Source organism: Alligator mississippiensis, chromosome 1 (assembly GCF_030867095.1).
Source record: "Alligator mississippiensis isolate rAllMis1 chromosome 1, rAllMis1, whole genome shotgun sequence".
NCBI classification, from domain to species: Eukaryota; Metazoa; Chordata; order Crocodylia; family Alligatoridae; genus Alligator; species Alligator mississippiensis.
The window spans coordinates 304,543,633-304,565,438 of record NC_081824.1 but is presented as its reverse complement, the minus strand read 5'-3'; the positions used below and the strand labels follow the sequence as shown (position 1 = coordinate 304,565,438).

At 41.2% G+C, this 21,806-nt stretch overlaps 1 long non-coding RNA gene across 2 annotated transcripts in view; it reads right to left on the bottom strand.

The window, feature by feature from the left end:
• Positions 1-21,806, bottom strand: part of LOC106738018 (uncharacterized) — an 81,151-nt gene that overhangs the window by 52,795 nt on the left and 6,550 nt on the right. For both annotated transcript variants that reach the window (XR_001374002.3, XR_009459110.1), the window contains exon 3: positions 14,586-14,734. This is a non-coding gene — a long non-coding RNA (uncharacterized LOC106738018). The remainder of the gene's footprint in view (positions 1-14,585; positions 14,735-21,806) is intronic.

Sequence of the window (21,806 nt, the reverse complement as noted above, 5' to 3'; positions counted from 1 at the left end):
GATAAAGCATCCCAACCATCATTTTGAAGTGCGGGGGCTCTGATACATGAGACATGGGAGGCTGCTGACTCAATTAATTGTGTGGCAGCAGCCTTCTTGTTCATGTATAGGCACCCTCAGTGATGTCCTGAATTTGGGCTCCAGGCAGGCAGCACACCTCACAGGCCCCGAAGTCTGGATGACAAATTGGTGCCTTTGTCCCCCACAGAAGGGAATCACCAACCACCGCCACTGTTCTCTTCTTTCTTGGTGCAGTGATCCTGGAGGGATCCTTAGGGCCTTGCACTTCCTGCTTTCTAGGCTGCTGCCTCCTCTGCCTCATGACCGCAGATATCTTCCTCTCCTCTCCTCTTCCTCAGCAGTTCCACCACAGAGTGCTTGAAAACAGGTGTTGACTTTAGTCCGCTGCTCTTCAATTCTGGGGACCCTCCTTCTTTGAGTAGTCACATGCTACCACATCTTCTAATTTCCTTTGGCCTCTCTAGTACCTGCCTCTCATAACTCTTGTCCAAGGAATCTTTGTGGTCTCTGACGCAATGCAGTATGGATACCCATGCTTCCAACCTTTGAATACTCTCCAGGGCATGTGCCAACTTTATACTTAGTGCAGATGAAGTGCTCCTGACCCTCTGGGAGGAACAGACAAACATAGCACACCCCACACAGGTCACAACAGCTGACCTGGATTCCATTTGTGCCTCCTTTGCTCCCAGGACAACACCTATGCTGTAAGGAGACAAAAAAAGCTGGGCGGGGGGGGCGGGGCGCAGGGGAAGACACACCACAAGAACCTGCACCAGGGTCATTGCACAAACACACATGCAAAATTTCCTGCTCCCTGGTGCCCTCCTCAGGTGAATTCACTAGAACAAACTCCCTCTCTGTTTGCTGCCCTTTGTTCCCTGCTTACATGGTTTGCTGGGGGCTGTTTTTAAGACTACTTATCCTAGCTTACTCCTCCATCAGCTAAACCAACCCCACCCAGAGCAAGCCTTGTCACTCAGTCACTCCCGAGAGAGAAGAAAAGGGAGGGGGGAAGTAAACACACACGCGGGGGGACGGGGGCGCAACACTCAAACACATAACAGGGACTAGGCCAATACTTTAGCACCAATCAGCCACCTAAGCCACTAACACAGAGAAAAGCCTCTTGAAGGCAGACCTACACCTGAGCTGCTTATTCCTGAGCAACTGCTCTCTGCTTACTGCTCAGTTTACAGAGCAATATTCACCACTATGATGCCATCTTAACAGCAGGCTCTATTGGCATCCAGAAGTATCCTTCCACTAGTGTTAGGAGAGGATCAAACACCTGAGGCAACTCTATCACAAAGCAAAGGATGCTAACCAGTGATCCAGCAGTGCAACAGCTTTATGGTCTTACTAAGCAGAATTCAACAACACACTTGCTAGTGCTGAGACCATTGCCTCCCACAACTGTTTCCTTTTACAGCAGGATTTGATTTGTAGGGAGGAAGACAGAAAGAGGAGACTCGTGAGAAATCCCAGGCCTTAACCACATCAATCTAATCAAGTTATGATTGACAGGAACAGCCCACTGAGCAAGCTATTCCAAGTTGAAGTTTGTGGGCAATTCTCAGAGGAGACGTTCTATGATAAACCCGTAGATATCCCTGCAGAGTTAAAAGCAATGGAACCAGAGTCTCAGATTGGTAAGTGCTGCCTACTACTGTATTGTTACACCCATTTGGGAAGTTCTTACAAAGGAGGGACTTCCTGGTTCATGATTAATTCAATCTCTGAGATGGAGAATGTTGAATATCCCTAAATTGTAATCAGTTTCTATTAAGCCCTGCAAATCTTACATAGGGGCTCACTTTCTTCCTAGCAACTATCTCCCTGTTCCATGATCACCTTGCAGGGAGAAAGTATTAAATGCGCTAGCTGAACACTAGAGGTGAATGCCCCCAGAACATTTTCACTACCTCAGTTTGAGATTTGGAATATGCAGAGCGGTAGCAGGTAGGCCTGCACTTATTTTTCAGCATCAGGGGACACTGCAAAGCCAATACAGACATACCCTATTTTTTTGTTAATGTGCAGTCATTTTTAACTTATACCTTTTCTATTTTTTATACCTTTGCTAGGAAAGCCTTTCTTAATCATATAACTTTTAGACCAAACTAAAAAACTAGTGCTTCTGCACTGCATAATATAAAACAAGTCTTAGTGCGGCAGATGTCAAGCATTAGCATTTTCCTTGCTAAAGCCTTTTCAGTTACCTGCTGTTGTGCTTCTGTGGCAGCATCCTTGTCTGCCATACAGGAGACCCAGATTTGATTTCTGTACAGTGCATATAACTACAACCATGGAGGCACTAAATATGTGGACTTGGTCTGGCCTTTGGACACTGTCTCAATGGTCTAAAGTGGGGATGGAAGGTCTGGGCAGACTCCACTCCTACATAGGCATACATGTGGAAGGTCCTGGTACCCTCTAATTTGTACACCATAATCCAGAAGGATTGATGGTTGTCTATTACTTTTCACTTGAAGATGTCCTTTGTGGTTTGTGGTGTTTTTGCAAACGTCTTCTTAATCCATTAAAGTCTTCATGTGTATAAATTAGTTAAGTCCTCATCCTTTTCTGCTGTTGCTTTCCATAGACTCATAGAAAATGAGGGTTGGAAAGGAATCTCAGAAGGTCATCCAGTCCAACCCCCTGCTTGAAACAGGATCATCCCTAACAAGATTATCCCAGCCAAGGCTTTGTCCACCTGGGTCTTAAAAACCTCTAATGATGGAGATTCCACAACCACTCTGTGTAACCCGTTCCAGTGTTTTACTACCCTCCTAATAAGAAAGTTTTTCTTAATATATAACCTAAACTTCCCTTGCTGCAATTTGAGACCATTGCTCCTTGTTCTGTTACCTGCCACAACTGAGAACTGTCTAGCTCTGTCGTCTCTGGAGGCAGTTGAAGGCTACTGTTAAATCCCCTCTCAGTCTACTGTTCTCCAGACTAAATAAGATCAGTTTCCTTAGCTCCAGAAGTCATGTGCTAGTCATGAACTATTTTTGTTGTCCTCTGCTGGACTCTCTTCAATTTATCCACATCCTTTCTGTAGCAGGGGGCCCAAAACTGGACACAGTACTCCAGATGTGGCCTCATGAGTGCCAAATAGAGGGGAATAATCTGTTCCCTTGATCTGTTGGCAACACTCCTACTAATGCAGCCCAGTATGCTGCTAGCCTTCTTGGCAACAAGGGCACACTGTTGGCTCGTATTCAGCTTACTGTCCACTGTAACCCCTGAGTCCTTTTCGGCAGAGCTGCTGCTTAGCCAGTCAGTCCCCAGCTTGTACTGGTATGTGGGATTGTTCTCTCCTATGTGCAGGATTTTGCACTTTTCTTTATTGAACTTCATGAGACTACTTTTTGTCCAATCCTCCAATTTGTTGAAGTCTCTATGAATCCTAGCCCTAACCTCCAGGGTATCTACTACTCCCCACAGTAGTTTTGTTTGTCTTTTTTCTGCAATAAGCTGTGGTACTTTGGCAATGGAGGAAGGAGGCAAGCAGTCCATAGCTACCAATTAACAACTGCTTTCTTCAATAGTTTATGAATGTGCTTACTGATTTTTCTCCTTGCTCCTTGGTGATGCTTAAAATTTGTCATGCAGGGAGATACTAAATCAATATAGTTAGTTACATGGGCAAATTTTGCTGGTGCATCCCCCTAATTCCAGTCATTGACATGCCTTTCAGTTATTAGGATCTAAATGTCCTTAACACTCCTTACCATTTGCCTGAAACATGACTTTTTGTATTTGAACCAAAACTAAAATCTCTTTTTGTATTCAGTCATTTCCAGAACATTTGTCTTTGGATTGCTCGGCCTACAAAATATTTAAGAGCCATTAGTAGTATCATACCCCACCAAAATGGTGGCAAAAGCAGACAGACAAGAAAATGCATATATGTAATGTCTGCAGATGTTGTTGCAACCTATAAGCAGCCAATCTCACAAGTAAGAAATAGAAACATATCAAAAGTAAATTAAAAACTGCCTAGATGTGAAAAGAGGGGAATTTATTTAGAATTTGGGGGAGGGGAAGAGAGTCAGTTAGTGGACTCTCATTGAATTTGCTTTGCAGACACTTCAAGATATGAAATGCTAGCCATTCCAACCAGGAGCCTATACACACAGCAAAGAGATGATGAAAGGTGACTGAGGATGAAATGCAAAACAGGAGCATGGAATGGAAGGAGCTGCAGCAGATATAAGATGAGGAAGAACACAGAGAGTTGGACAGGCAATGAAAGAAAGGGAAACAGATTGGTAGCTTATATACTGTTTCCTATCATTCTGAATAGGTTCCAAGTTCCACGAAGTCCCAGAGCCTACTCTTCCACCCTCGCTGTTCAGCTAAATTCAGAAAGCTAGTCTGCCCATGCTGTTATTTTGGTTCCCCCTGATATTCTCGTTAATGCCTCAGGGTGGTTTTTTCCTTTAGCTTTGGTTGTTATCTACTTGCTAGGAAATTAACGGCTACTTCTATGTTAAAAAGGTTTTACTGAAGTACGTGAGAACAGATCTTAATTAAAAAAAAAATTATATTATACCCCCGTTTAACTGTTGGCATGTATGCAGAAAAGTTGGCTGCAGATGTTAAAAGCCAACTCCTAGAAAGTCTCTCCTCTGTGCAGTGCTAGGATCCTCTGAAATATACCTCCAACAAATGGTAGCACCAGACACAGGAACCAGGAGTGGCAGCAAAGCTACAGTTAATCATTGTATAGCACATCTACAGAAATACATTGTGGATTGTAAGAGGTGGGTTTTGCATCACTTCTGCCCACAGGGTACAAGCAACAGGTACCATGAGTATTCAGTGTGGAGAAGAGGGCAACAGACTGGGCAGGTGGGGAACACCAAAGAGAGTGGAGAAGTTAGGCCAGGAGAGAAAACTAATTGGAAGTTGGGTGCTATGTGTGAGCAAAGCTGTGCCAGAGAAGAGCAGAAAGGAAAAGAACAAGAATGTGCAAGAGACTGGAAGAGATCCCCCGAGTTATCAGGGTGGGGAGGAGGAAGGAACCAGACAGTACAATCAGCTTGAAACCATAAGTACCAGCCTGGTTGTCATCTCTCACTGCACCCAGTGTAGAAAGGTTTGATTTCCCCTAATTCAGATGTAATGGACTAAACTTCCACCAGCAAGTAAACCTGTGCCCGAGACAGTAATTAGTTATTTTGGAAGATAAATAGACCCAGGGCATGCTATAGGTAGTGCTGAGGAAATTGATACTAATTGTAATTATTATATGCATTTAGAAAGGCACTCATTACCCTGTATCTAGGTATATAGTGGGGCTTACAATTAACCCTTGTCTACAAAACGTACACTATTTAAGACATTTCCAGCATCTTTCAGATGGCCCTTGAATGCACTATAATACATAATGTTAGTGAAGTAAGGCTTTTAACCACCACATCTAATTGTCACCTCTAATAAATAGTTGTAATTTTTAAGAATATTTATCAGGAGTTATCACAAAGTGATGTCTAAAATGATTTACACATCAAGAGTCTGCACGGACTTAGAAGCTGTCCCAGCATACTAAGACAATTTCTCACAGTAACTGGAATAGAAAATAACTGGAATGACAATTAGAAAGTTAATTTTAGATAGCAGATAGTATGATAACATGACAACTTTCCATTAAGAGTTGTAAAACATATGTTAGGACTTCCATTTTAAACCCATGGGCAGTAATTTGTGAGGACTAGAACTGTCCTTAGACTGTAAAAATAATTTTTTTAAATTAACCTTTCCTAATTTCTATACACAGTCCTAAGAACTGAAGTGATTTAAGTGTATGTTCTAAGAGATTAGGGGAAAGTAAGTTAAGGAAAGGTGCAGTTGTTAAGGTTTATTTTATTTCTAATTGAATTATTGAACTTTCATCTTCAAACTACATCATACTTTTGGTTTAATTTCTACCATATACTTTGTGACTGTGATTAAACCAAAATAAGTTTTATTTGACTCATAAGCGAAGAGCAGATGCTTTTGCTTCTATGTGAGGCATACACTTTACAGAAAAGAGCATAACACTATCTCCAACAAAGCAATTACTTCAACAAAAACAAGCTTAGCTGTCTGTCAGTGGTAGAGGAACTAATTCTTCTAAAACTAGATAGTCTTGTTCCCTCTTAGTACATAAGTAGATACTGAGTGTTCTCATGTCTTCTGTAGTCAGCAAATATAGCTAACAAAGATAGTAGAACTCAATCCTTCCCCTGCTCCCCAAAGTATTTCAAGAGAAATGTTTAATTTTAAAATATGATAGAGTATATTAATTCTGAGGAACTCCTAGAGACTATCAGTTCCCTTAATCAAAGTTAATAGCCCAAAGTTAGTATTCCTAGACACCCCAAACATCCACCTTGAAGTGTTATCCTTCATATAAAGGAAAAATTATTTTTAGGACAGCAGAGAAAAGTCAAATTATTAACTTCTAAAGTGTTTGATAAAAGTATCAATCAACATTAATTGTCCCTTGAAATACAGCTATTTTTCACAGCCACACAAGGAACAATAGACTACAAACCACAATCCTTTAGCTTTTTAATCTTTTCCTTTATATTAGAACCTTTTCCACCATGCGCCTTTTTTTTTTTTTTTTTTTTTTGCAGCTGGACCCTTAAATCTTAGATGAGGAAACAACTACAGCCCTATAGCAGCCATCTTGAAAACAATGAACAGCCTCCTGCAGGTTGGAACTTTTTCTTTCTTATGGTAATTATTATTTGTTACTTTCAGGTTCCACTTGGTGTAGAGTCCCTTTTTAAGAACAACTTCATTTTTCCTTTAACAAAGGCATATTCTTTATATGGTATAAAAGTTTAAATGTGTTTACTTCCCACTGATCTGTATCTCCTTTTCACAGAGGTAGTTATATAGCAAAACATTTTAATTTTTTCCCCATGTAAGTTCCTTTCTAAGTAACAATCTAAAAGTGTTTGGAGGCCCCAAAAGTCTCTTATCTCCATAAATAAAGTCATGTAGGTGAGAAGACTTTGTACTTGTGCTCCAGTTATAATAATAGGTAAAGCTAAGTCAATCTATGTGTTAGTAAATTTGTCATCTATTTATCTGATCTCCTAAGACTAGGACGCTGCTTTTTGTCTGATTGTTAAAACACCATTTGTCAGGAAACAAAATCAAATGTTCCTACTCTAGAATTTCTTTCCAAGCAATCACTTTTTTAAGAAGAGTTTTAAAGTTTTTTTCCTTTGTATTAGTGAATGCCAAGGGGCTTATGAAACATTTTGGTACCTGGTCTTATACTTTATATTACCTCTCTCACTCTTCTGCAGACTGCGTATTCTTTTTATTGTCACTAAGTTCCTTCCTAGTGTCCCAAAACAAATTTTTTTACACCTTAGAGGTGACCTAACTTTGCTAGATATAACATAATCACATTAGTGCTTTCATTAATGCATTATATGACCTATTTCCTTTTGTGTTCTTGGAGAATGTTTTCTAGCATGAGAAAAATACATTCTATTGCATCTTTTTTATGGTTGCTTTAGAAATCTTTATCTTTCTTATGCCTCCTTTACTTATATATATAGTTTCTTCGTTGTTTCATTTGTCTTGAAAAATTTGTAATTATGTCCTATATCAAATATTCTTCTTCATTATTGCATACTATCTTTGGCAGAAATACCTCTAAGAAGTATGCACCTCAGTTCCCAGAATTCTAATGCTTTGAGTCTATGTTTGGTGTTTTACAGAGCAGCCTGCAAGCCCCTTGTTTTCTTTCAGGTGTGTTATATCTTGTTTTTTGAAGAGATACACTATGTATGAATTGCATAACGAGACTGGTAATACATGCAGAAGGAAGCAAAAATTTAGGTTGCATATTATTCTCATAATCATATTTAATGACTTATTGTGTGACTATGTAGCTTTACCCTTGCTTTCCCATAGTTTTATGTAATTAAGTCAGTGGAATACCAATATTATAATTTCTAATTACTGGGATCTCTTTTTGAAGACTGATCTTTTAACTAAGACTTTATAGATCTTGCATCCATTCCCAAGGTATAATGACATCTTGAGGTGGCATTTTAGGTGCCTGAAGTCGATGAGAATCCCACGTGTACAGAGTAGCATACCAAAGTTGAGTAATACCATGAGGATCTAGAAGAACTTGTTTAGACTTCCAAATTGTGTACGTATTGCTTGGTCAGCCAAAGAACTTTCGCTTCTTTGCTACAATTTCAAAGGTGGCCATGTGATTGCTTTTTCTTAGTGTAAATAGTGACTAAATTACTAATAGCAAAAGATGTTTAGCTAAAGTATATGTATAAGAAGCATTTTACAGTGATTTCCTTTCTTCAGCACTGTAATTATCCATTCCATTTTTTTCCAATTCATAAGGTATCAGTATAAATATGTTGCATTTACAAATTATAATTAATGTTCTAGAGAGTCACATTCATATGTATATAGTATTTTCTTGCTCTTTTATCCCATAGTAAGTTTCAGTAGAAGAGATTTCCTTAAAAGTATTAATTACATAATTGCCAGAGTTTAGCAAGGTATGCTGCTGTTGTAGTGCTTACTCTGCAGGAGACTGAGGGATAACCAGGTAAAGTTTAATATGCTGCAGTTTCTGATGAGAGAATAACAGATTTTTTTTTTATTTAAAATGGGCTTGCGCAACATGGACATATAAAATTTCAGAGTCAAGGAGCATTTGGAAAAATTCCTTACTAGCCATTGGTTCCCCTTTTGTAATTTCAGTTAAAGTAATGAAAATTATCAATGAAAAATGTGCAAGAAAGCTGTACTGTATGGACACATACATTGGAAAGATCAGCATTACAGCAAAACCTGTTAATGAAATCAGTGTGCTCCTGCTGTTGTTTCCTACTTTAGTATAGATACAGCCTAAAATATGTCAAGGTATCATAAATTAAATCCATATTTGTTATAATGGTATTCTTATTTCGAGCCATACTTTTCTTTTGCACTGGAAGATTATACAGTTATCAAGGAAAAATCTTTCCCCAAAAAACATTAAGCACCATGATTTAAGGAGCCTTCTTAAGCTGGCCTTGAATTAATTTAGCAATCAATAAATAGGTAATTAATACAACTTTATATCATCAAAATACTTTGTGTCCAGTTATATCATCTAGTGCAGTGCTGTCAAAAATACAGCCTGTGGGCTGGATCCAGCTAGTGAAGCCCTATCATCTGGCCCACAGTGCTGTCCATGGTCTTGGGCCAGAACCACAAACTGTATGTGGGGTGCACTGGACTGAGTCTGTGCAGCCTGATCCTCCGTTTGCTCCACATGGGCTGGATCCAGTGCATGGTCTGTAGATCCACTCCAGCCTGTGGACTGTCCCTACACCACTCATCCCAGGAATGGAGCCTCGTGAGTTTGATGCACCTGATCTAGTGGAACTCATCTACTCAGTTTTGTAGATCCCTTTTGGTAACACTGAAAGCAAGCAAAAAGTCTGTGCAACAAAATAAAACAAGTTTACTTTCTGTGAAATAGTCTTGAATCAGGTCTGTACAGAATGCATTTGTTAGCATTCAAGAACAATCTGGAACAACACTATTTAGCCTATGGCTGAAATGTTTTCTTTGGCTCTGTTGTTGTGATAAGGAATTTGTCATAGTAATTTTTGCTTCCTGACTGAGTAGATGAAGCTTCTCAATGGGAAACTAAGGAATAATGAATGACAAAAGGGAAGTAGTAAACATCTTTGTCCACATGTTCATATTCATTTAAACAGCTATTCCTTAAACAAGTGATTGGTGATAGTCATATTTGTTTATGAAGAGTTAATAAAGAATTTGGTTATGAATGAATCAAATAATGTTTGGTATCAAAATAAATGACTGTAAGTAGTACTCAAATGGTAATTGACCAGCTCTACTTATTATCAGGATTTAAATGTAAAGGAACTTTTTTTTTAAAACACTTTCCATTCTGATTCATGTTGCAACATCTACCTTTTCCTATCCCGTCCTCTCCCATTAAACTTATGTCTTTTCAGGAAAATAGTGAAATGGTTCCTTTTAGTTCTTCTACATGAATTAGTTTTTGTTACCTGTTCCTTGTGCAACTCTATAAATGTATTTTTCTCTGAAATGAGTGGTTGTTCCATTTGCCAAATGAGGGAAGGAAGATCCCTTACTCTGTTTAAGCAGCTATCCACAATCTTTTGGGAGGTCATGTTTTCAGACTATGTTTAACATATGAAATTCAATTGGGGTGGGCATCTAATTCCCTTAATCTCCACTGAAAATGGAGATTAAGTGACCAGTGCTTAATGCATCCTGGGACAAGTTCTTCCTTTGAAACCAATGGAGAATACTTAGGGTATGTATTTGATCTATGGCTAGAAGTAAGCTTGGTGCTCAACTGCAGTTAGCTGAGAATTTCAGCTACTTTGAAAATATTTTTAAACCTGCTTGCATAATGGGTAGGTAGGAATTCTGAGATGGTCTATTACTCCTGGGCCAAAATCACTCTACTAATGCAATAGATGCACTGAGCCAGGAGTTGACCTTGTATGAAGATGGCTGGATATCTCCCAGTTAAGATCACTAATAGCTGCCTGGATTTTTGTTCATCTGCTAAACCTATTTAAACAGGGGGGGACATTAAATTGGATGTGAAAAGATAGTGCTTCGTTCTTTCAGAAAACAAAGGAGTAGCCGCCTTATTTTCATTTAGCTACCTACATGAAAATAGTTAATTTTGTTAATGTTTGGTAATTTTTTTGTTAAAGATTTTCAGGTTACATAGAGAACCTTGCAGTGGTGCTGTATGCAAGTGTCCAAGCGTGGGAAACTAAAACAGTTAAAGGGAAAGAATCATCCTAAATTTGAACCAAATTTTAAACTTGGTAAGTTACTTTTCTCTTATTCTTTTTACTAAATGTTTCCACAAATATATATACATATTTAATTTTAAAACTCAGACACTGAAACACTTAAGATTTAAAAATGAAACCAACATTACTATTTTTATTGGTTTTAGTTGTCCTATTGGACAGCAATGCAAAATGGTTTGTTTTGTTTTTTAAACATAACTACTAACAAGTGAACTGAATTAATGTTTTTTTAGTTAATAATAAAAGGTGTTGATCATCACATAGGAAAATAAATATTTGTTTACATCATTAATTTTATTCTTTGTCCTTTTATATTGTAGTCATATGCACATTTACATAATTTAATCCATTTAGGAAAAGTAGGTTACCTGCTGGTGGTGAAACTATATAAAAAGCGTAATAAGATTAGTTGGGTTATAGTACATTCATATTAATATTCTTAACCTGCTTCCGATGCCTGGAAGTTCAGGTTTGTATATAAGTACAACACTGCACATTTAATCTATATTTGCCTTTGAAAAGAGCAGCTATAGTGAAATAACAGGACACCAAGGTATTGTGAAGGAATAAAAAAATCAGTCTTTTTTAGGGTATGCCCTTATCTTGGAATGTGAATTGTTAATGGGAAAAGTTACTGAAAGAAAAGCTTGATAGAAATAAAAAAACTGTGGCTTCAATAATTTGTAAATTGTCTTTAAAATACAAACAGTGACTTAGGAAATTTGACATTTGGGCAACAGTGGACATTGGTCTCAAGAGGTGATTGGCAAGAGAGATACATAATGATGAGTTGGGAGAAGCTTATTGGAGCCAAGTGAAATAGTGGAGAGGTGGAGTATGTAACTTACTTCTATTCTAAAAATATCTTTTGTGGGTTGCAATGTTAAAGCTGATTTTTTTTAAGACTGAGAAACATTTTATTTCCCAAATTATTTTTTAAATAATTAAAGAACAGGAAATGCTTAAAATGACAAACTTTTTTTCCTTTTTCATTTGTTTCCTTTTTCATCTATTATTCCACAAATTCTGTGGCTGGTTTCTTTCAAGCCTTAAATTTAACATGCAGCAGAGTGGACTGCATCAGGGTCTCTAACTGGCCTTGGTGCAGACCCCACCAGCCAATCTGCTGATTGGCAGTTGGGTTAGGACTGCACTGGGGTTCCAGCCAGCCCTGGTATGGTCCCAGAACCAGCCAATAATCAGCTGATCATCATCTATCTGGGACATGCCAGGGCTGGTTGGAGCCTCAGTGTGGTCCCAGGGCCAGCATAGATACACTGGGGCCAGTTTGAGTCCTGTTGCACTTCCAGTCCAGTTGACAGCCAACTGATTGTCAGCTGGCTCTGGGGACCACATGGGGGCTCCAGCTGGTTCTGGTGGATCCACAGAGCCCGTTGACAATCAGCTGATTGTTGGGCACCCATCTTTCAACTTGTCATTGCAAGGGGAGCCCAGGATCATGATTCTGTGCTCCCCTGTACTATAAAGTATGGTGCAATTAGGATCTGATCCTGAATCCCAAAATTACACATCCTGCTATGCATGTGTGGCATTGTAGGAGGTGCAATTGTTGGGATCAGAGATCAGATCCCATTGTACCTTTAAATAAATGTTTGTCAGCAGCCTATGAGAGTCCTGGACATAGTTATTAATCTCCGCATCCAGATAAGACTATTAATATACAAATCTGAAATGGGTCGGCATTCCTTCCTTCCTTCCTCATGCTTGAATAAAGGAAACAGACCCTCTTTCCTCTCCTTATAAACTTGTATGGATACCTGTGTAAGCATCCTTTGTTTAAGGCAACTTCTCCATCTTTTTAGGAAAAATGCTGTGTAAATGAAAGTTGCTGTTGTGTAATTTGCTGTAGCAATAATTTTGTGAGCAGGAGTTCCCATTAGCTTGTAGTAACCCATCATACTATAAAAATTAACTTGTGTTTTATGGATAGATGCAGAAAAACAATTTAAGAAAATTACAGAATAATAAAAAAGTAGGGCTGGAAGGGACTTTAGGATGACATCTCATGCGACCCCCTGCTCAAAGCAGTATCACTTCTGTCTAAACCAGTGGTGCTCTATCTTTTGGCCCCATAGGCCACAACATTGGCAAAAGGCTAGTCCACAGGCTTAATTGGGCCTTGGACATCAGGATCAGGCTTTGTGCCACCCTGAGCGGCAATTGCTGCCACTACTCCCTAAGGCTGTGCGAAGCTTCATTAGCTGATTCGATTTGGAGGATAGTTGGTTCAATTCGGGGACCAAATCTTGGAATCTAAGTTAAATTGGGAGACCAATTACAACCTCTGAATCAATTCAAAGCATCCAAATCGATTCAGAAAAGCTTTGTAAAAGATTCAGCCACTTTGGAGATTCAGCCATAGACTAAACAGGCAGCTGTCACAGCTGTTTCCAGCTGGTAAGTCTCTTGGGGTTGGGGAGGGAGGTTATTGGGGCTGGGACAAGCTGCCCAGCCAAGGCGGGGGGGGGGGGGGCGCGTTTCTTGGGGAGGGGGCAAGGGGGCATGGAATGTAGGCACGGCAGTGCTGGGAGCAGGGGCTCTGCCCTGCTGCCACTTGCCCAGCTGGGGAAGGGCAGGGGAGGCCAGGATACAGGCACAGCTCACTCCAGGTGGAAGGGAGCAAGTGGCAGAAGAGCAGAGCCCCCGCTACCAGTACTGTCACACCCACACCCCGCCCCCCCGCACCAGCTGGCAAGTGGCAGCAGGGCATAGCCTCTGCTCCCAGTGCTGAAGTGGGCACGACAGTGCTAGGAGCAGGGACTATGCCCTGCTGCTGCCCGGAGCGAGCCGCACCTGCATTGTGGCCCCCTGCACCGGCTAGGCAAGCAGCAACAGGGCATAGCCCTCATGGCTTCCCCCACCAGGTCAGAAGCAAGTACAGCTGGAGGAGCCGTGGGAGAAGCCCCCATGGCTGCCCCATGGCTGCCTCATGGTGGCTTCATCTCCCACCAGGCCCAGCCTCCCGGAACTTTAAAAAAAAAAAAAAAAGCCCCGCACCCACTGGCTCTGGCAGCAGTAATTGGGGCCTCTGGGTGCTCATGGCAGAGCCCCCTGTGCAGCGTGGGGCAGTGGGGATCAACCCCCCCACTTGACACCCATTCGGCAGCTGCCCCATGGCACTCAGCAGCCCTTGGGCAAATTCAAGAGGAGGTTCGACAATCACCTGTCTGGGGTCTTGTGAACCCAGCATTCATTCTTGCCTGTGGCAGGGGGTCAGGCTAGATGATCTGTTCAGGTCCCTCCTGACCCTCGCTACTATGAAACTATGAAAAAGGATATTAAATATAGAGTGTACAATTCCAGTGCTACTTTGGACTAGTTGCATGCATGTGCATATGCATGCAGCACTCTCTCAGAGAGAGTGTGTGTGTACACACGTACACAATAAAAATATATCTACACACTAAATAACATATAATAAATATTATATGTAATTAATATGCATGTATATATACGTATGTACACAGTGTAGCATAATATAATGTAATATAAAATTATGTACATTTAAATTACACATGCTCACATGCACATCCTTTTGTTAAATCACATTTATATAACAATTACATGCATTGAGGTTGCATTCCAAAGACAGAATAGGAAATATATATTTGGGGTATATAAAACCATTGTACACAGAAGGATATTAACTAAATTCTACTTATTGGTAAATACCTGAATGTAGATTCTTGCTTAGTTAACAGAATGTTGGTGGAAGGTATTTGTGTAAATTCTTAGGGCACTGAATTCTGGTAATTTTTCCATGTAGTACATGCAGCATAAACCCGAATTTACTTGTATCTGTAAACAGCAGTTTTTTCATACTACAGAAAAGGGGAAAGAGGAGAAATATGTTATTTGTCCAATGACAAAGTTACCATACTATAAAATGGAAATTTAATATACTACAATGTCTTCATATTTTATCATAGGATAATGACAAATATAAACTTGTAAAATAGTAAACTACAGGATAGCGCTGTACTATATTTGCAGCAAGGTATGCTATTTTCCTCTGCTGAAATACTAATTACACCTCTTATTTACTGTTTGGCTTGTAAGTGATTGTAAGCCTTTGTTACTAACAGCTACTTTTGAGGTTAACAAATATATAGACTTAAAAATATTTAAACCCTTGAAAACCCTCTTTATTCAAACATCTTGTATTACACTGGGTATAAGATATTGACATAAATATAAATTATGTACATATAAAGCCTGAGTTACTGTCAGTGGTTCTTAACCTTTTAGGACTCAAGGTTCCCCTTGACAGACTCAAGGCACCCCTCATGAGACTCAAGGTACCCCTTTGGAAAAGTCAGCTCTTAGTTTTTCACTTGATTTTTGGACTACAGAAAAATACTAGAGCAGTTATTCTGTTGCAAAGAACTCAGAATGCTGTTAACACTATGGATTCCTGTTTAAAATCTCTGGGTTTATCTTGTGACTCATGTTTGCATGCCTAATAGTGCTACCACTGTGTAAGCATCCCATGGCACCCCTGAAAGGATCTCAAGGCAGCCCAGGGTACTGAGACAGCCTGGTTGAGAATCACTTCATTAGAGATTTAACTTGAAGCATAAAGGGTACCAATACACAAGCAGCAAGTCTGCTTTGATGCACTGTAATTACAGTGCATCAGAGCAGACTCGATTAATCAAGTCTACTGGAGCATGGTAGTTACGCGCTCCAGCAGACTCCAGTGTCTCATGTATCAGTGTCTCTGCGCTGAAAAATGGCAGCATGGGATCATAGATTCATAGACTGTAAGCCTGGAAGGGACCTCAGAAGATCATCAGGTCCAGCCCCCTGCACCAACCAGGAAAGACAACTGGGGTCAAGTGACCTCAGCAAGGTGACCATCCAGTCTGTTCTTGAAGATTTCCAGAGTAGGTGATTGCAACATATCTGGAGGGAGCTTATTTGACAGTCTGGATACCCTGACTGTGAAGAAGTTTTTCCTAATGTTGAGATGTTGAGTCTGAACCGGTCTTCCAGGAGTTTGTGGCCATTACTCCTGGTTTTCCCCAAGGGTGCCCTGGTGAACAGTTGTTCACCGAGCCTTTGATGTATTCCCCTAATATAGCAGTAAGCTGCTACCAAGTCCCCTCTCAGCTTTCTCTTTTTCAAGCTGAAGAGTCCCAGGTTCCTCAGCCTTTCCTTGTATGGCTTGCTATGCAAGTCTCTGATCATATGGGTGGCTCTTCTCTGGACTCTCTCAAGTTTGTTCACGTCCTTTAAGTGGCACCCTAGATGCAGTACTCCAGCTGCAGTCCCACTACTACTGAGTAGAGCGAAAGAATCACTTCCTTGGTTTTGCTGGAGATGCATCCATTGATGCATGCTAGAGTATTATTTTCCCTACTGGCTACAGTGTTGTGCTGCCAGCTCGTATTCATACTGTGGTCTATTACTGCCCCCAGGTCCCTTTCATTTCTGGTGCTGGTCAGTTTGGCACTGCCAAGCCTGTGGGTGTGCAGGGGATTGTTCATTCCCAGGTGGAGCACTTTACATTTCTCGATGTTGAACTTCATCTGATTATGATCTGCCCAACTTGCTAGCCTGTCTAGGTCCACCTGTATCTGTAGCCTATCTTCAAGTGTGACCATGCTCCCCCATAACTTGGTGTCATCCATGAACTTGGCCAGTGAGCTCTTCACCCCCACATCCAAATCATTGATAAAGGTGTTGAAAAGCACTGAACCAAGCACCAACCCCTGTGGGACACCACTGTCCACTTCTCTCCAGGTCAACACAGATCTGTTCATTAGGACTTTCTGGGTCCTACCCCACAGCCAGTTTTCCATCCATCTGACTGTCTCAGAGCTAAGCCCACAATCCTCCAATTTTCTCATGAGGACATTGTGGGATACCAGAACAAAGGCTTTTTGTAAATCAAGGTATACAATGTCAACCTCCTCTGTCTTGTCCAGGTGGCGAGTTACCTGGTCATAAAAGGAGATGAGGTTGGTAAGGCAAGACCTGCCCACAATGAAGCCATGGTGGCTGTCATTCAGAATCCTACCTTCTGCAAGCTTATTGCAGATAGGCTCCTTGATGAATTTTTCCAGGATTTTCCCTGGGATAGAAGTTAGGCTAATTGGCCTATAGTTACCCGGGTTCTCCCTCCTCTCCTTCTTGTGGATGGGTATCACATTGGCCCTTTTCCAGTCCTCAGGGACCTCTCCAGAGCACCATGAGTTGTGGAAGAGTTTCGCCAGGGGTTCTGCGATGACTTCGGCCAGCTCCTTCAGCACTCTTGGATGAAGTTCATAGATTCATAGATATTAGTGTCGAAAGGGACCTCAGTAGGTCATCGAGTCTGACCCCCTGTCCTGGGCAGGAAAGAGCGCTGGGGTCAGATGACCCCAGCTAGATGGTTGTCCAGTCTCCTCTTGAAGACCCCCATGGTAGGGGAGAGCAGCACCTCCCTTGGCAGCCTATTTCAGATTCTGGCAACCCTTACTGTGAAGAAGTTATTTCTAATGTCCAACCTAAATCTGCTCTCTGTCAATTTGTGGCCATTGCTCCTAATTACTCCAGGGGGTGCCCTAGTAAATAGAGCTTCTTCTATTCCCTGATGCCCTCCCCTGATGAATTTATAGGCAGCCACAAGATCAACTTGCAGCCTTCTCTTGCAAAGGCTGAAGAGATCTAGGTCCCTCAGTCTCTCCTTGTAGGACCTTGCCTACAGGCCTCTGACCATACAAGTAGCCCTCCTCTGGACCCTCTCAAGATTCTCTGCATCAGTCCTAAAGCACAGTGCCCAAAACTGGACTTAGTACTCCACTGCAGCCTGACCAGTGCCAGTGTGAGCAGGGAGGGGAAGCGTCACCTCCCTGGACCTGTTCGTCATGCATCTGCTAATGCATGATAAAGTGTGGTTAGCTTTATTGATCACTTTATCACATTGATGAGTCATGTTCATCGTGGAGTCAACTATGACTCCAAGATCCCTTTCCATTGCTGTGCTGCTGAGAAGGTCATCCCCCAGCCTGTAAGTGTGTTGGTGGTTCTTTTTGCCCAGGGGCAGCACTTTGCACTTGTCTTTGTTGAATTGCATCCTATTTTGTTCTGCCCAATTTTCCAACCTGTCCAGATCCACTTGGATCTGTTCCCTACCCTCTGGTGTGCTAACTCTGCCCTATAATTTGGTATCATCTGCAAACTTGGACAGGGTGTTCTCCATGCCCTTGTTCAAGTCACTGATGAAGACACTGAATAGCACCAGTCCAAGGACCGAGTCTTGCAGGACTCCACTGCCCACATCTTTCCAGGTCAATATCAACCTGTCCACCACCACTCTCTGGGTGTGACCCCAAAGCCAATTTGCCACCCACCTGACCGTGTAATCATCTGCATCACAGCCTGTCAGTTTATTTAGGAGAACAGAATGAGATACCATATCAAAGGCCTTCTTAAAGTCTAGGTAGATGATATCTACCTTGACTCCTGCATCTAAGCATTTTGTGACTTGGTCATAAAAAGAAACGAGGTTAAACAGGCAGGATCTACCTGCAGTGAATCCATGCTGATTTCCTTTAGCGTTATTTCCTCTGCTGGGCTCCTACAAATGTGATCCTTAATGATTTTTTCCAGAGTTTTTCCAAGGATAGAGGTGAGACTAACTGGCTTATAGTTTCCCAGTTCCCCCCTCCCTCCTCCTCTTCTTGAAAATAAGGACCACGTTGTCCCTTTTCTGTCCTCTGGGACCTGTCCGGAGCACCGTGAGTGCTCGAAAAGCCATGCCAGGGGCTCTGATATGACACTGGCCAATTCCATCAGCACTGTAGGATGAAGTTCATCCAGGCATGCTGATTTGAACATATCCAGTCACTCCAAGTGCCCTTTCACTAAGTGTACTCTAACAGTTGGTGGGCTGGTGTCCCTCCTGTGTCTATCTATGATCCAATGGAGAGATTTGTCTTCATCCAGTCCTCCTGACTTATATGCCTAATTTTTTTAATTGATCAAACAGCAATTCTAAGGTAATAGTAGAAAGGCAGTCATTTCTACCCTGCTCATTCTGTACCCTACCTGGCATGATTTTCCCCTTGGCCCAGTGAAATACTGAGGCAAAGTAGTCATTCAGGAGTTCAGTTTTCTCCAGAGTGGTGATAACCAGCTGTCCTGAGCTGTGCAGCAATGGCCCCACACTCCCATTTGCTTTCCTTCTTTTCCCTATGTACCTAAAGAAGGACTTCTTGTCCTTGATTCCTGTTGCTAATTTATTATTTGGAACAGAATAACACTTGAGTAATGAAATAATATTTACATTTTGTGGCTAAAATCATAATCTTGATTTTTTGGGGCATTTATACACGTACTCCAGGAGTGAGGGAAGGGAGAAGGCGCTTTATGAGCTTTAGTTCAGGTTTTTCAGTGCGAGGATGCTGATACATGAAATGCTCCAGGCACTTTAATTAGAGGGCCCCTTCCCTCTCCCCACTCCTGGAGCACATGTATAAATGCCCCAAAAGATCAAGATTATGATTTTAATCACAAAATGTAAATATTATTTCATTACTCAAGTGTTATTCTGTTCCAAATAATAAATTAGCAACAGGAATCAAGGACAAGAAGTCCCATTTTTAAGCGCAGGGACACTGATACACAAGACACTGGAGTCTGGTAATTACCACGTTCCAGCAGATTCAATTAATCGAGTCTGTTCCAACACACTGTAATTACAGCGTGTTGAAGCAGCCTTGCTGCTTATGTATAGGTGCCCAAAGTTACCACCTAAGCTTCAAATTAAGAAAGGATAATTAGGAAAAAATAAAAGGTTTTCAAAGGGGTGGTACCCTCACTGGTTTGTTCAAAATGACACATATCTTTGTATAATTAGTTTGGACAGAGTTTCTTACATATAACACTGACACCAAAAGCTCAGTCAGGCCAAACACTTGTTCTCTTATTTGGTACTTGAGCATAGGCTTCATTAACACATTTTTGTAAATCGCTGGGGCTACTCATGTTTCAGGCTAAGAAACTGGGCAACTAGCAAGATAAATCCCTAATATGAATGCTAATACAGGTTTCCCTCACTTTATGCTATACATGTGTTCCTGGAAAACGGTGCATAGTTCAAATTTGCATAAAGGGAACCCACTTTACAATGTAACAAATAGGGATATGTTCCAAGACTTTGACTGTATTGACCCCCAGACCCATTTCTACCACTTTTATGAGACAATTTGGTACTCACTAACAGCAGACAGTACAGACAAGCAAGGGGAACTATCATATTGGGGATGGCAACTACAGAATCATGTGTCACAGACAATGAGCAAGGACCACAGATACACAGAGGAGATTATTTTGGTGCGGATCAATCCCACAATGCACTGCATAAAGCAGCTGACTGCAGGCTTATACCACACCAATTGCATAAGAGTGAATTTACCTTGCATATAATGAATTTTTGGTACAAAAAGGGTTATCACATATGAGCAAATTTGCATACACAGAACCTGCATAAAAGTGAGGAAACCTGTACCCAGGCCCCTACTTCACAGTGGACTTGCCTACGTGTGCACATTTACTGCTCAGTAACCTAAGTTACCATGCAGTAACTGAAAACTACTGTGCAGTATGGACGCGTGTCTACATGTGCATGCCCATACTGTGCAGTAACTATGCCAACTTGGGCATAAATGTGCTACCTGCATCATGCATTAGTTACTGCGCAGTAGCGCATGGGTAGATGTGTTACTGCACAGTAACACTGTGGACATGGACTGATTTGAGACTAACTTTACTCCCAAGTCAGTCCAAACAGTGTTACTGTACTTTAACACCTGCATGTGTAGATGCCAGCCTAAATCCACTTACTGAGCAGTAACTTGCAGCGTAGTAAATGCATGTATAGATGCGCTCACTGATACTGTTATTTTTGTGATGATACTGTGATTTCACAGATACTATATACAGGTGTGGGGGCAGGGAAAGGAAAAAGAGGAAAAAGCTGAAAAAATCTAGATACAATTTTAAGTTGTTTGAAAATGTAATAGTTTTCTTGTTTCCTGCAACTAGGTAGTCCTTCTGAATATAATTAATTTACATATCACATAATAGCAAATTACAAAAGTTGAGACCAAAGTTAGGGAAATAAGCTTTGGAAATTAATGTTGGTATCTTACTGTTTTTTTGTTTGTTTGTTTTTAAATAAAGGACACTGTGCCTCAAAGATTGTTTAATATCTTTTCCAACTACATAGCTCAGGGGTGGGCAATTATTTCAGGCAGAGGGCCGCTTTCTGAGTTTTGGCAAGCTGTCGAGGGCCGCATGGGTAGCCCCGCCCCTTGACAGGCACGCAGGGACCGGAAGTCTTGCCCCAAACCTCTGATCTTTGCCACCAGAAGTCCCTCCCCTTTCCCCTGGAAGTATTCCTTTGGGAAAGAGGGTTGGCCATCTTAGGGGAAAAAAACAAATTATATAGTAAAAATCAAACACCCATAATAATATATTTTAATTTAATAAAAAATATATTTTTTGTCCTGATTTGTGTGTATTTATGCTGTACAGTATATGTAGAAGTCATTGCATAATAGCTCAAATGCAGTCTTACTCGTATATTGTATGGGGTGTGCAGAGGTGTCGGAGGGTATGGGTGGGTGGGTGTGGGGGTTTGTGGAGATGTGTGGCTGTGTGTGTGGTTATGGTACTGTGGGTATGGGAGCCACGTGGTACAGAGTGGCTGGCGGGTGGGCAGGAAAGTGGAGAAAGCGGCGGTGGGGAGCAAGGGGAGTGGAAGTGAGCGGAGTGTGGTACCTGAAGCGTCACCTAAAAAGTGTGTGCTTGTGCTACTGCGCATTAGCTCAGCCTAATGCTCATTTACTTAGTACCTCATATTGGAGGTAGTACATTTAATGTGCATTAGTAAGAGTGCATTAA